Here is a 13,023-nt window from a genome sequence, read left to right on the forward strand (position 1 = left end):
GAGTGATATGTACACAGCCTATATTTATCATGTTTTATAGTGTTTGATACAACACTATAAAGCATGATGATTGTGTACATAACAAATATAGGCTGTGTACATATCATCACCCTAATAACAAAGTGGTTAATGAGTGATAAGTCTACTCAAAATCAAATCCTAACCATCCATCATTACCCATAATCTTTGAATATCACGTGGTAAGTATGGATTAGTGAGATAAATTCTCCTTTATACCCCTAAATATCCAATTAGCACGGAAGAAAGAAGAGAAATTAGGGGTTCAAGCCATATCGATCCAATGTCAATTCCTCCCTCCCTTCTTCATCATCATCGATTTCTTCTCTGATCCAGCGATCCGTATCCTTCTATACATATTATATTCACAAAATTTCAGCGATCGATCCGTAATACATTCACAAGGGGTACAAGCACAAGTTTATGGGTTCTGTATTTCAATTTCATTCAACAATTCATAATGAAGAAAACCCTAATTATTCTGACGAGGAGATTTGGAGCAAAAATTAGCAATTCGCTGATTCGATCTGGTTTTTAATGAAGTTAAATAAACATTGGATTGGCTCTATCGAAAACGATTTATCTGTACGCTTCTTTCTAGAGATTTCTGATTTACAATTGTTACATTTTGATTCATCTGTGTTTGAATCGCTTTAGTCTAACAGACAGGTTTAGAAATCTTCAGTTCATTCAAGGTAACATTTTAGTCTATTTAGAATCATTTAAATAATTAAATCTGTTCCCTTCTATTATCTCGAATATTTGCAAGTCTAGAGCGAAGTTTAGTATATCTATCTATATGATGGTGCTCATTCAGTTACTAACAACAACAAAATTTATTGTTAGTTTGAAGTGAGAAAGTTTAAATTTTATTAACACTTGGAATTTGTTAGATGACTTTCTCACCCTACTGCAGATATGGTGGAAAGGTCAAAATTTCAGTATTTTGGGCAAGTTAGTTTTCTACACACAAGTTATGCTATGTTATGTGAAATTAACATTTTATATTTATATCCAAGTATGTTTCACTATATTTGAGTGTATTACATAGGTTTTTTTATTTAACATTCAGGCAATTTGGAAATCCTCAAGAGCATTTAAACAGGTTAAAAGTTCCCTTACACAGAGTGATAGTTTCTGTTGCTGATATTTGCAGATGGCATTGAAAAATGGATTTCGACTTTACTAGTCTGACCAACCCAACCTAATCCGACCTGTTTGACCCGACTAATCTGACTCACCGTTGATTATTGTTATATACGTAATAGTTTTGGCTGGCTATCTAAAATTCTGATTATGATTTCCTTCATTTGTATTTTACCAACTAAGCGTATGAAATAACACTTTGGTGCTGTCTATTAAATTAATTTTTTACGCAAATGATTATTTTCAAACTATATATTACGAAAATATGCAAACGAATCTGTTTTTTTGGGTCTTGGTTGTTGTACTAACTGTCAGGGAACGGATTGATTGCACATTCATTTCATGGTCTGGTTATTATACGGGTAGCTAAAAATTCTTGTGTTTTGCCTTTATATAATTTTCATTTCGATTTTCCACTTCTGACGGGTTGCGATGTATAGCGAACCAAAGCTGGCATTTTACATTTACTTGTGGTATCCCAAAACAAAGGTAAAACTTCTCTTTAATATATCAATTTTGAGCTTGTATGTCTATCCTAGTTGTTATAAGCTAATAAAAGCAGAGATCACGGTATGTTTATGATTTCTTCTTTAGACCACATATCAAGTTAGTTTATTGCTAAAATCCTCTTATTTTGGTCCATTTCAATGAAGGGTGAGAAATTTTAATTGTTGTATCTTCATACAGTTTGGTAACTACATATCGTTTTATACAAGTACCATTGTTGTATTTTATAATTGAAGAAAGAATTAAATGTATAATTGTTGTATTTTTGTAAAGTTTCATTACCCTGGGGCCTCAATGATATGGAACCTTACAGTTTTTTTTTTTCTTTTCATAGGAGAAATCTAGCTGCACTAGCTGAATCACTTTTCTTTCGTTGTTGTTGCTGCTTCACTGAATATCTTAATTCCGTCGTCTTTCCAATTATCAGATAATAGTCGACATTGTGTAAGCGATTATTTTTCTTCCTTTGTTACTTGCATTCTTATGTATCGATTACCGTTTTAATTTTTTTATATACAGTCAGTAATCGATTTCTTACTCTACAGCAATGTTTGTTTTAATGGTCAATTACTAAGTGCTTCTCGACATTTACCATCTGTTGCTTAAAGAAATGAAACAGGAGGTAGTATATTTTTATACGTACCATCCAACTGGAGGTGTAGATTGCTTAGTATGGCTTGGTTTGGGTATGTGCTTACTAAAATTAGTTTGTTTGTATTCTATTCATTATTTATCCTGATAGGAAACAATGTTTTACTGTCAGATTGTAAATGGTGCCAGGTTTGTTGGCTCGGGTTCAACCTCAAAGTATCATTATAAGATCTTTCGAAACCCTGAAGGTATGTGGCAACATAATTGCAACCTTAAATTATTACTGGTTATAAATAGTTTAAAAATGATTAATGGTAACTCAAGGTATAGTGGGTATACTGGGTTGTTAGGGTCCGACGACTGACTAACGGGATCAAGAAAGGGTAATTTAATTACGTTTTTGAATAAGATTTGTTTGGGTCAAAAAGATCACCTTTTAAAATATTAGTTCCAAATGCAGTTTCGGTGTAAAAGTCTGTATTGTGCATACTCAATTAAACTTTGCTTGAATTGATTACAAATAAATTTCAAAACTTATATATATTTTAAAGCAATTCGATAATTTTTCTAAGCATACAAATTTATTTTTATTGTATATTCATCATTAGTTTAACCTAGACCTGGCAAAATGGACCCAAAGTCTTAAAAATGGGTCCATTGGGTTTACTTGAAGACCCAAATGGGTCCAAGCACATAATATAACAAATATCTTAAAGACCCAAATGGGTCCAATCACATAATACAAAAATTACTTGAAGACCCAAATGGGTCCAAATGGGTTCACTTCAAAAGATTTGTTTTTCGGCGCGCGTTTTTCGGCGGCCGTTTTCGGCGCGCGTTTTTATTGCGCGTTTTTGGCGCGCGATTTCGGCGCGCGTTTTAAGCGCGCGAGTTCGGCGAGCGATTTCGGGGCCTGATTTCGGCGCGCGTTTTCGGCGGCCGTTTCGGGCGGCCGTTTTCGGCGCGCGTTTTCAGCGCGGGTTTTCGGCGCACGTTTTCAGCGCGGGTTTTCGGCGCGCGTTTTTCGTCGCCCTTTTTCGGTGCGTGTTTTCGGCGCGCTTTTTCGGCGGCCGTTTTCGGCGCGCGATTTCGGCGCGCGATTTCGGGGCCCGATTTCGGCGCGCGTTTTCGGTGGCCGTTTTGGGCGGCCGTTTTCGGCGCTCGTTTTTATTGCGCGTTTTTGGCGCGCGATTTCGGCGCGCGTTTTCGGCGGGCATTTTTGGCGACCGTTTTCGGGGCTCGTGTTCGGAAGAGATCCATCAAAAAATACAAACAAGAAAATTTTTATTAGCCCGACCCAACCGACCCGGGTCTTGCCCAACCCGACCCGGGTCTCGACCCAACCCGTTCGACCCATTTTAATTCTGACCCGTTTCGACCCATGACCCATTTCGACCCGAACCCATTTGATCTTTGACCCAACCCGACCCGTTTGCTAGGTATAGTTTAACCAAGATAATGGTGGTTTATCTGTTGCAGGTGCTGCGACAAGTGCATTGGCTGCTGCTGTTACTACTCTGAATGTTGTGTAAACTGGGTTGCAATGTCAGGTAGTTTGTATAAGTGGATTATCTTAATAAAAATCAAAACTGTTGATAAGAATTGATACGTTTGAATAAAGCATTATAATATGAAATTAATTTTTAGTTGATATTAATTATAATTATTATTTTTACAGACTTACAGTAGTTGATAACTTCCTTGGTGGTGGGATGCATGGTATGAGGCGTTAAAGAACATCTTTACTTAATAGAAATGTAAATCTTTGAAACTTTATATATTTTAGAGAATTTAATAAAAAGTTTAGATAAGGTATCACATGTATGTAATTAGATGTTTATTTACAGGGTTTAAGAAGAAATGATCCATTAGCAAATGGATCATTTCTTCTTAAAATATTTATTCGTATGTTTATGTTTTTTTTGTATGCTTTTAATTTTTCGATCTGGCTTATTACTATCTATCAATTTTATCGGATTGAGGTTAACCAGCATGGCGGATGATGAAGGGAGATCAGATGTGAATATACATCTGGGAGATAATTCAGAAGGTTATATTTCTAATCAGGTGAATGAAACATAAATGATGAATCCCCTATGCCTCTTTTTGATATAACTTTTGTTTCTGTATCAATTATACATGCTAAAATGGTACCTTGAAATATTCAGGTTGTGAAAAATTTAAGAACTTATGATTGTCATATTTCATAAAGCTTATATCAAAAAATATATGGGAGGGAGACTATAATGAGAGACTCTTGTCGGTTTCATCAATATAAAAATGGAGCACATATTTATAGTCAAGAGTGTGATTCAGTTCACAGTATCATTCAATTATAGTCTGCACTTTTGTAAGCGTTGCATAGTAAGACTTAAATTTTTCCGGGTTTTACAGGCAGATATCGTTGATAATAGAAATTGGGCAACTGCTTTGGGTAGGATATCAGGCCTCTCTTCTGCATCACATATTGTATAAAATCTCCTGGCAAGTTTTCTTTCCGAAGAGTACATTTTAATCTTTAGCATTGGGTGTCAAAATGAGTGGGGCGTAACAAGGTTGGGTTAGAATGTGTAATTAGTGATACGGGTTACTAGCATTTTTGTTTCTTTTCTTATGAGTATCTAAATATGCCTAATATTCAAAAGTATAATGTAATTGCCTCAAAAAATATGATTCATTGAAAACTTTTTTAATACAATTTGGGTGACTTTTGACCTGTTTGACCTTCGACAAAAGTAGGAAAAGATGCTACTTCTACCTTAGCATAATATTTCATTCGTAATTTTTATAACTTATTTTCTGATGATATTTCACTAATTCAGGTTTCAATAGGTGTATTGATCTTCTGTCCGGATTATATGTCAATCTAAATGATATTAGGTTTCAATAAACCTGACTCTGATGAAAAGTGCTGTATCATTAGGTGGTAGCATTTATTGTAGTGGGTAATATACTGGGTGGTAATTAAGGTGTATGAAAACTAGATAAAATATTATATCTTAGAATAATAATTGTATATATTAATAATGAATGCATAAGTATGTTGTTAACGGTATAATTAGACTTGGCAAACCCCGTCTTTACTATTACTAAATGGGTTAGAATTACCACCTATATATAAATCGCCACTGATATGTATAGGAACTTGCATATACATATCGAGGGAGTTTCAAGAGAGAAATAATAAGTTAATATTGGTGAAAAAGCTGAAAATGGCAAATCTAAGGGGTGCAAAGCCTAATGTAACATTTTGTAACAACATGTTGGCATTTTCAGTTTTGCATTATCATTTACAAGGTATGTCTATATGGTTCAATTTTTAATGAGAACTGGTGAAAAGTCAACTAATGTAATTTATAGGGTATGTTTCTAGGAGGTTATTTATATGATGTACTGTTTAGATTTGCTACATTTGTCCTATATCATCAGTTACAAAGATAAAAATTGTTGTGATTTGGGTTGAATATATAACATTTTAAATCTTTGACAGACAGTTCAGAATGTCCTTGTGATTTGTGTAAAAATTTATCTACTAATCAATTTTTTGGCTCTAATTATTGTTCTTTGCAGTTGTTAATTAAAGTGTGTTGGACCATCGATTGGTGAAAAAGCTGCGTCAAGTATTAAGCTGCCAACAACCACCTTTGTAGTTATACATTTTTTGTTTCAGTATTTCCTCCATTCAATATTATTCTCACACATATAAGTGTGCATATCTTTTTTTTAGGTTGGCAAGCTAAAGAGTCTTTTTAGTTTTATGCCTTAGCTTCTTTGATTCAAGTTTTGTCAAGCTACTATCTTATAATCAAGAGGAGGTTTGTCTTTGATTAAATGTTGACCGCTACTTTGGTAATAATGAAAAAGGTGAGCGTGTTAGGTTCATGTTTAAACCATTATGACGAGCTTATAGCTATTATCCATTATTTTTCTTATATTAACTTCCATATAGTGGTCAGCAATTAGAAAATGCAAGATAATAATGTGGATTAAATTCAACTATAATAAGTTTGCACGTTGCTTATTCTTCTCTACATAGTATCCGATTCAAATGTGATGTTCCAAGTGTTTTACTATTAGGTATATAAGGTCATGTAGTATAATAACAAATAACAATAGTATAATCTTAGGCACATGTTAAATTTGTAGTATAATTACAATGGTTTACAGTTTATTTATTATAGGTGGAATATAGTAGGCACATGTCAATTATAAAGACATCATGCCCGTTACTTATTTTCTTTTTTCAAATTCATGATGATCCAATTTATCATGCTAAATGTGTAATATCTCTCTAAAGTAGTTTTAGTGAAAGAGAAGTGTAAAAAGCAGGAAATGATTTACATATGAAGGGGGTTGCAATGCTTGGTTTTGGTAACTATGCACATATAGTTGATGATCAAATGATGGTAATGCAATTTTCATATGGAAATGATCTTTTGAGCTAATCATCATGAAGCCGACGTCAATCAATATATATCTTTTTTTTTGCAGACGAGTCTATGAAGTCAAAAACATCACAAATATAAACCAAAACACTACGTAGTATATGCATATTTCTTTGATGACTAATTCTTTTTCTAATCTATCTAAGTTCATTATATAATTTAGTTAATAAAAGTCTTATTGATTACAAGTCATTTTGACCCTAATACAGTAATTAAATCGATTTATTATAAACCTAACCAGTATGGCAGTACCATATAAAATATAATGATTCTAACAAGTCGATGGAGATTTATCCCTCACAAAATCCCGCGAATTCGCGGGTCTTCAGCTAGTTTCATCAATAGTCAAACCGTTAGTCGGGATTTTTTAGAACTCGACGCATTTAGATTTTTTTAGAAAGCCTCAATGACCAGAGATCGAGAATTTCAGGAGTTTTGGTTTCACACACAAATCACAACAAAAACATACACCTTGCCTGAAAATCAACAATCTGTACACTTTACTTTGAAAATGTCAAACAGGTACTTGAAGAATTTGTGCCACTCAAGAACAGTTGTGACGATGTAAAAGTTGCAATTAATTAAAAATTGGCGATAAGAAGTATTGGTTGAGTTCTACCTATCTTTGAAATGCTAATGAAAATCTTAATATTGTTTGGGTTTCATATAGGGATATGGATTAATTGTTGATTTTTATTGTTTGGGTTTTATTTAGCGAATATGATGGTTGATTTGTATTGGGATTTCTTGCAGGTAGAGGCTATACAACATTGCTACGCAACAGTTTGTTTTCTTTCGATCTTAAGGTAATTTATATGTTCAATATTGCTATTTGTGTTTTGTGTGTGTGTGTGTGTGTGTGTGTGTGTAATTACCATTTGGTTCGTTGTTACTTATTACGTGTTGGTGAATGTTGCATTCGATTTTGGATGTTTATTTTCTGCTTATTCGCTTCCAACTTGACTGTTTCACGATATTTACTTTCAACTTAATTCCTACTTAATAGTTAAATAATGGTGTTTAATAACATAATGCCAATCAGAATACAACCTAAGAAAAGTTCTAATAGTGATTGTATGTCTGGTGAGTTTTTGGGTATTGGTAACGTCTACTTATGTGTTGCCGAGACAAATGGAAAGGAGAATTATGTTGCAACTACGGATATGATATTACTTCTATGTGATATTTGCAACTATGGATGCTAGTTCAGGTGCCTTATTTATTAACTTTTTATGTTTATCATCTTCCAGCATACATGACTGTTGTTGGTCGTGTTGTCAGTCCTGTTAGAAATCGGGTATGAATTGACTGCCGGATTCGTTCTTGAATCGTGTAATCACTATCTCTATAAAGTATTTCGACCCTACGATTGCCACGGTTGCACGAAATCTTTACAGGGATCAAACAAGAACGCAATCAGTGTTTTGGGCAACGAAATCACTGATCAAATTGTTAGAGAATATGTGTGTGTTTCTGTTGGTTTTTATGAATGCAGAATAAATGAACAAAGACGTTCATAAACTGTTTATAGGAAAACAGTTAAACCGAAAGGGTGTAACCCTTCAGTTTTGGTGGGAAAATCGGTTATACCAAAAGGCATACCTGCCCGCTCACCTGGGAGCGGGACCCCAGCCAGGGGCGCTGCCCCTTGGACCCCGCAAGGGGGCGCAGCCCCCTTGACCCCCGCATTTTACGCAACAGTTAGTAGCCAACTCTTACGGGCGTGTACTCCACACTCTCCGAACCCGTTGGTAAGTATAGCTAGCTAACACCTGCATTCAAGTAAATCGCAACTAACTAAAATGTACGTTGGATGACACTAAAATCACCAACAAATCCTCCCCATTTTAGTGTAATCCTTGATTTACTAAAATAACTAAACAAACAGAACAAACTAATGCATAAATGAAAATGTTTCAGAAATTGAATTTCCACTTAGTATAATATTTACGAGAATTCGAGTATCAGGGTGTTTCAGAAATTGAACCCTTCCACTCGTATGAAAATTATAAAATATTATACACATCAGTTTCTACATATCCCTAAAACAATCTTGACACTATTATAAGCCATGTGTCCCAATCCTTCAGTGAACATATTGGCAGCTAAGTCCAAGGCTCCATTGAAGCGGCAAAACTTCATGCTCACATAGGTAGTCCTTTTACATCTTGCACCTGCATATGCAATTTTTCAAAAGAACTATTAAGAAGAATAACTTCAACCTAACTCAACTTGCAGGTCTAAACACATACTTTGGGATCAGTATATTTATGTGTTTCAATCTTCAGAAAGTAAGCTTACCTCATTGAATTCAGCTTCTAGCGTTGTATTAGAAGGGAATTGGGCGTCTCACTTTGGAAGATTTATGTGGACTTCAATCCCACTCCAATTGCCGACTTGTGCACTAAGTCTCGGGCTAATGCTTTAGTCAAGTGATCCGCTAAATTTTGTTGTGATCTAACGAAACTTACGGATATCACTCCATGTGAAATCAGCTCGCGAACCATACTGTGTCTAACACCTAAGTGTCTAGACTTTCCATTGTACATTTGGCTATAAGCCTTAGCCAAAGTAGCTTTACTGTCACAACGGATGGAAATAGGAGATATTGGCTTCGGCCACAAAGGAATTTCATGAATTAGATTCCTTAACCAATCAGCTTCCTTACCAGCTGCAGCTAAAGCTACAAATTCAGACTCCATGGTTGAATTTGTAATGCATGTTTGCTTCTTAGAAGCCCATGAAATAGCACCTCCTCCAAGTAGGAATATCCAACCAGTCGTAGATGAATGACCTTCGACGTTGGTTATCCAACTTGCATCCGAATATCCTTCTAAAACTGAAGGGAACCCAGTATAAGTGATACCATAATCCATAGTACCCTTCAAATACTTGAATACTCTAACCACAGCACGCCAGTGAGTAGCATTTGGATTACTAGTAAACCTACTAAGTTTTCCCACTATGAAAGCAATATCAGGGCGTGTGCTTGTCATAGCATACATCAAGCATCCAATTGCTCGAGAGTATTCAAGCTGTGATACAGCTTTACCCGAATGGGGCATAAGCTTCACAGTTGTATCAACGGGAGTATTCAAGGGAGAACATTGATCACACTTAAACCGTTTCAGAATCTTCTCAATGTAATGAGATTGTGTGATCGTGATACCTCTATCATCCCTTTTAATCCTTATGCCTAGGATTACATCCGCCACTCCCATGTCCTTCATGGAGAACTTCGAAGATAAAAACTCCTTTGTTCTATCAACTTGATCCTGGTCAGTACCAAAGATCAACATGTCATCCACGTATAAGCAAATGATCACACCTTTTCCGAATTGATCGAATTTGCTATATACACACTTGTCAGATTGATTTAGTACAAAACCATTAGACAACACCACATCATCAAACTTCTGATGCCACTGCTTGGGAGCTTGTTTCAGCCCGTACAATGATTTAACCAACTTGCACACCTTATGCTCTTGACCTGGCATAACAAACCCTTCTGGTTGTCTCATATACACTTCCTCTTCCAAATCACCATTCAAGAATGCTGTTTTGACATCCATTTGATGGATCACTAGATCATACGTAGCAGCAAGTGCTATTAACAATCTAATAGTAGTGATACGAGCAACAGGAGCATATGTATCGAAATAATCAATACCCTCCTTTTGTTTAAAGCCTTGGATAACCAATCTAGCTTTAAACTTATCAATTGTGCCAACGACTTTCATCTTCTTCTTGAAGATCCACTTGTTTCCCAAAGGTTTGCATCCTGGTGGTAAATCTGTTAATACCCAAGTATTATTCTCCAAAATAGAACTCATCTCGTCGTCAATTGCTTCTTTCCAAAAGGCAACGTCACGAGATTTCATGGCCTCATCAAAGGTTCTAGGATCATCATCTATACTGTAACAGTAAGAATATTGTGACTTAACACAATCTCTCGATCCTTCAACTAGGTAAAGTTGAAAGTCAGAACCATACGACTTGGGTGTCCTAGTTCTAGAGCCCCTACGAGGTTCTAGTGACTCACTTGGAATTTCTTCCAGGTTAACTCCTTGTGTAGTCTCATTTGAATGAGAAATCACGTCCCTTGGCCTAGGTATTGATGTAAAACGGGATTCATCAAATATTGCATCTCTTGATTCTATAACGGTGTTAATCGAAATAAAATCATTAGGTTCTATCACATAAAACCTATAGGCTTTGGAATGTTCAGCATATCCAATAAAGATGCAATCAACACCTCTTTCACCCAAAGTTTTCCTTTTGGGTTCGGTTAATCTTACGATTGCCCGACAACCCCAAACTCGCAAATAATGCAAGTTTGGTTGTTTCTTGTACCAAAGTTCGTAAGGAGTCATAGTTCCTCTTTTATTAGGAACTCTATTCAAAATGTGACAAGCCGTTAACATGGCTTCTCCCCAAAATCCGTCACTCAAACCAGAGTACGTCATCATGGAATTAACCATTTCCTTGAGAGACCTATTTTTCCTCTCCGCTACACCATTTTGTTGTGGTGTATATGGAGCTGTAGTTTGATGAATAATCCCTACAGATTGGAAATACATTGGATCATAATACTCACCACCTCTATCGGTGCGCAACGTTTTAATTAAACCATTTTGTTGTAATTCCACTTCAGTCTTATAGATTTTAAATTTGTCTAAGGCCTCATCTTTAGAATGCAAAAGATAAACATAGCAGAACCTAGACGCATCATCTATAAATGTGATTACATACTTCTTATTTCCTAAGGAAGGTGTAGCATGAAAATCACAAAGGTCACTATGAATTAGTTCTAAATTCAAAGACGTCCTGTTTATGGTCTTAAAAGGTTGTCTCGTGATTTTATTCAACATACAGGTATTACATTTTTCAGAACATTTTTCAAAGGTAGGAATCAAATCAACTTTAGACATTTCATACATTCTTTTATAATGTACATGTCCTAGACGCGCATGCCATAAACTTGACTCATTTGAACTAGAACTAATCATGCAAGCAGAATTATCAACAACAGGAACATTCTTAAGATTCAACATAAACATACCATTATTATAGTATCCAAATCCAATAAACATGCCACCCTTCGACAAGATATACTTGTCGGATTCAAATACTTGTTTATAACCACACTTATTTAATATAGGATTGGAAATCAGATTCTTTCTCAACCCAGGTACATACACAACATTATTTAAAGTAATTGTCTTATCAGAACTAAATTGTAAAACAACATCTCCACGACCAAGGACAGGAGTGACTGATTCGTTCCCCATGTGAAGCACATCATCATCAGGTTGAAATGTCTTAAACCAACAGCGATCTTTACATGCATGACATGTGGCCCCGGAATCAATCCACCACGCTATGTTATCATCCTGCACATAAAATGCTTCAGAAATATGTGATACATAATTCTGAACAGAATTTATAATACAATCAAAATTCTGACCTTGGTTAGGAACTTGGTCCTTAGACCCGTTTCCTGAACCTGAACCGCTTGCTCCATCCTTGTTCTTTCCAACACGACATTCTTTCTTAAAGTGACCAGGTTTGCCACAAATCCAACAAGATAGAGATTTCTTATCCTTCTTGTTGGAACCATCGTTGTTCCCTTGAAACTTACGTTTCTTTCCATTGAACTTTTTGTTTTTTTTGTTCCCACGTTTACCATCCTCAATCATGTTAACAGAGGATGATGCAACGTCCTTTTCTTTAGTCTTACCACCCTCTTGATCACGTATTGATTCCTCAATACGTAGGGTGCCTCCCAATTCAGTCAAAGACAATTCTTCTTTCTTATGTTTTAGCATGTGTTTGAAAGTCTGCCATGATGGTGGCAGTTTGTCTATAATTGAAGACACTGAAATGGATTCATCCATTTTCAGATTGTGTTGTGTAAACTGTCCCAAAATTCGAAGAATTTCATGGAACTGTTCCATAACCGGCCTTGAATCCACCATTTTGTAATTATTGAAATTACTCACAAGAAACTTCTTACTCGAAGCATCTTCGGCCATGTATTTGGATTCAAGCGAATCCCATAGTTCCTTAGCAGTTTCTACAGATTGGTAAACATCAAAAAGAGCATCAGACATACCATTTAGAATGTGGCCACGACATATGAAATCATCGTTATCCCACTTGTTTCTTCTCCTGATTTGATCCAAAGTTGCATCCTCAGGAAGTTCTGGCATGGGGGTGGATAGAACATGAACAACCTTCAATGTTGTTAATAGAAATCGCATCTTCTGTTGCCATCTTCGAAAATTAACTCCTTCAAATTTCTCCAGTTTTGCAA

General features: G+C 35.6%; 1 long non-coding RNA gene across 6 annotated transcripts; it reads left to right on the forward strand.

Moving 5' to 3' along the window:
- The first annotated feature begins 826 nt into the window (after nt 1–826).
- LOC139904379 (uncharacterized) lies at nt 827–6,020 on the forward strand. 6 transcript variants are annotated; one of them, XR_011778768.1, is made up of 9 exons: nt 828–1,653; nt 2,006–2,115; nt 2,217–2,357; nt 2,435–2,510; nt 3,742–3,812; nt 3,941–4,019; nt 4,254–4,329; nt 4,657–4,746; nt 5,833–6,020. It is a non-coding gene; the product is annotated as an uncharacterized lncRNA (long non-coding RNA). The 6 variants fall into 6 exon arrangements; XR_011778769.1 differs by having other exon boundaries at nt 2,280–2,357; XR_011778766.1 differs by having other exon boundaries at nt 829–972; nt 1,091–2,115.
- The last annotated feature ends 7,003 nt before the right edge of the window (nt 6,021–13,023 follow it).

Source organism: Rutidosis leptorrhynchoides, chromosome 4 (genome assembly GCF_046630445.1).
Source record: "Rutidosis leptorrhynchoides isolate AG116_Rl617_1_P2 chromosome 4, CSIRO_AGI_Rlap_v1, whole genome shotgun sequence".
In the NCBI taxonomy this organism is placed as follows: Eukaryota; Viridiplantae; Streptophyta; class Magnoliopsida; order Asterales; family Asteraceae; genus Rutidosis; species Rutidosis leptorrhynchoides.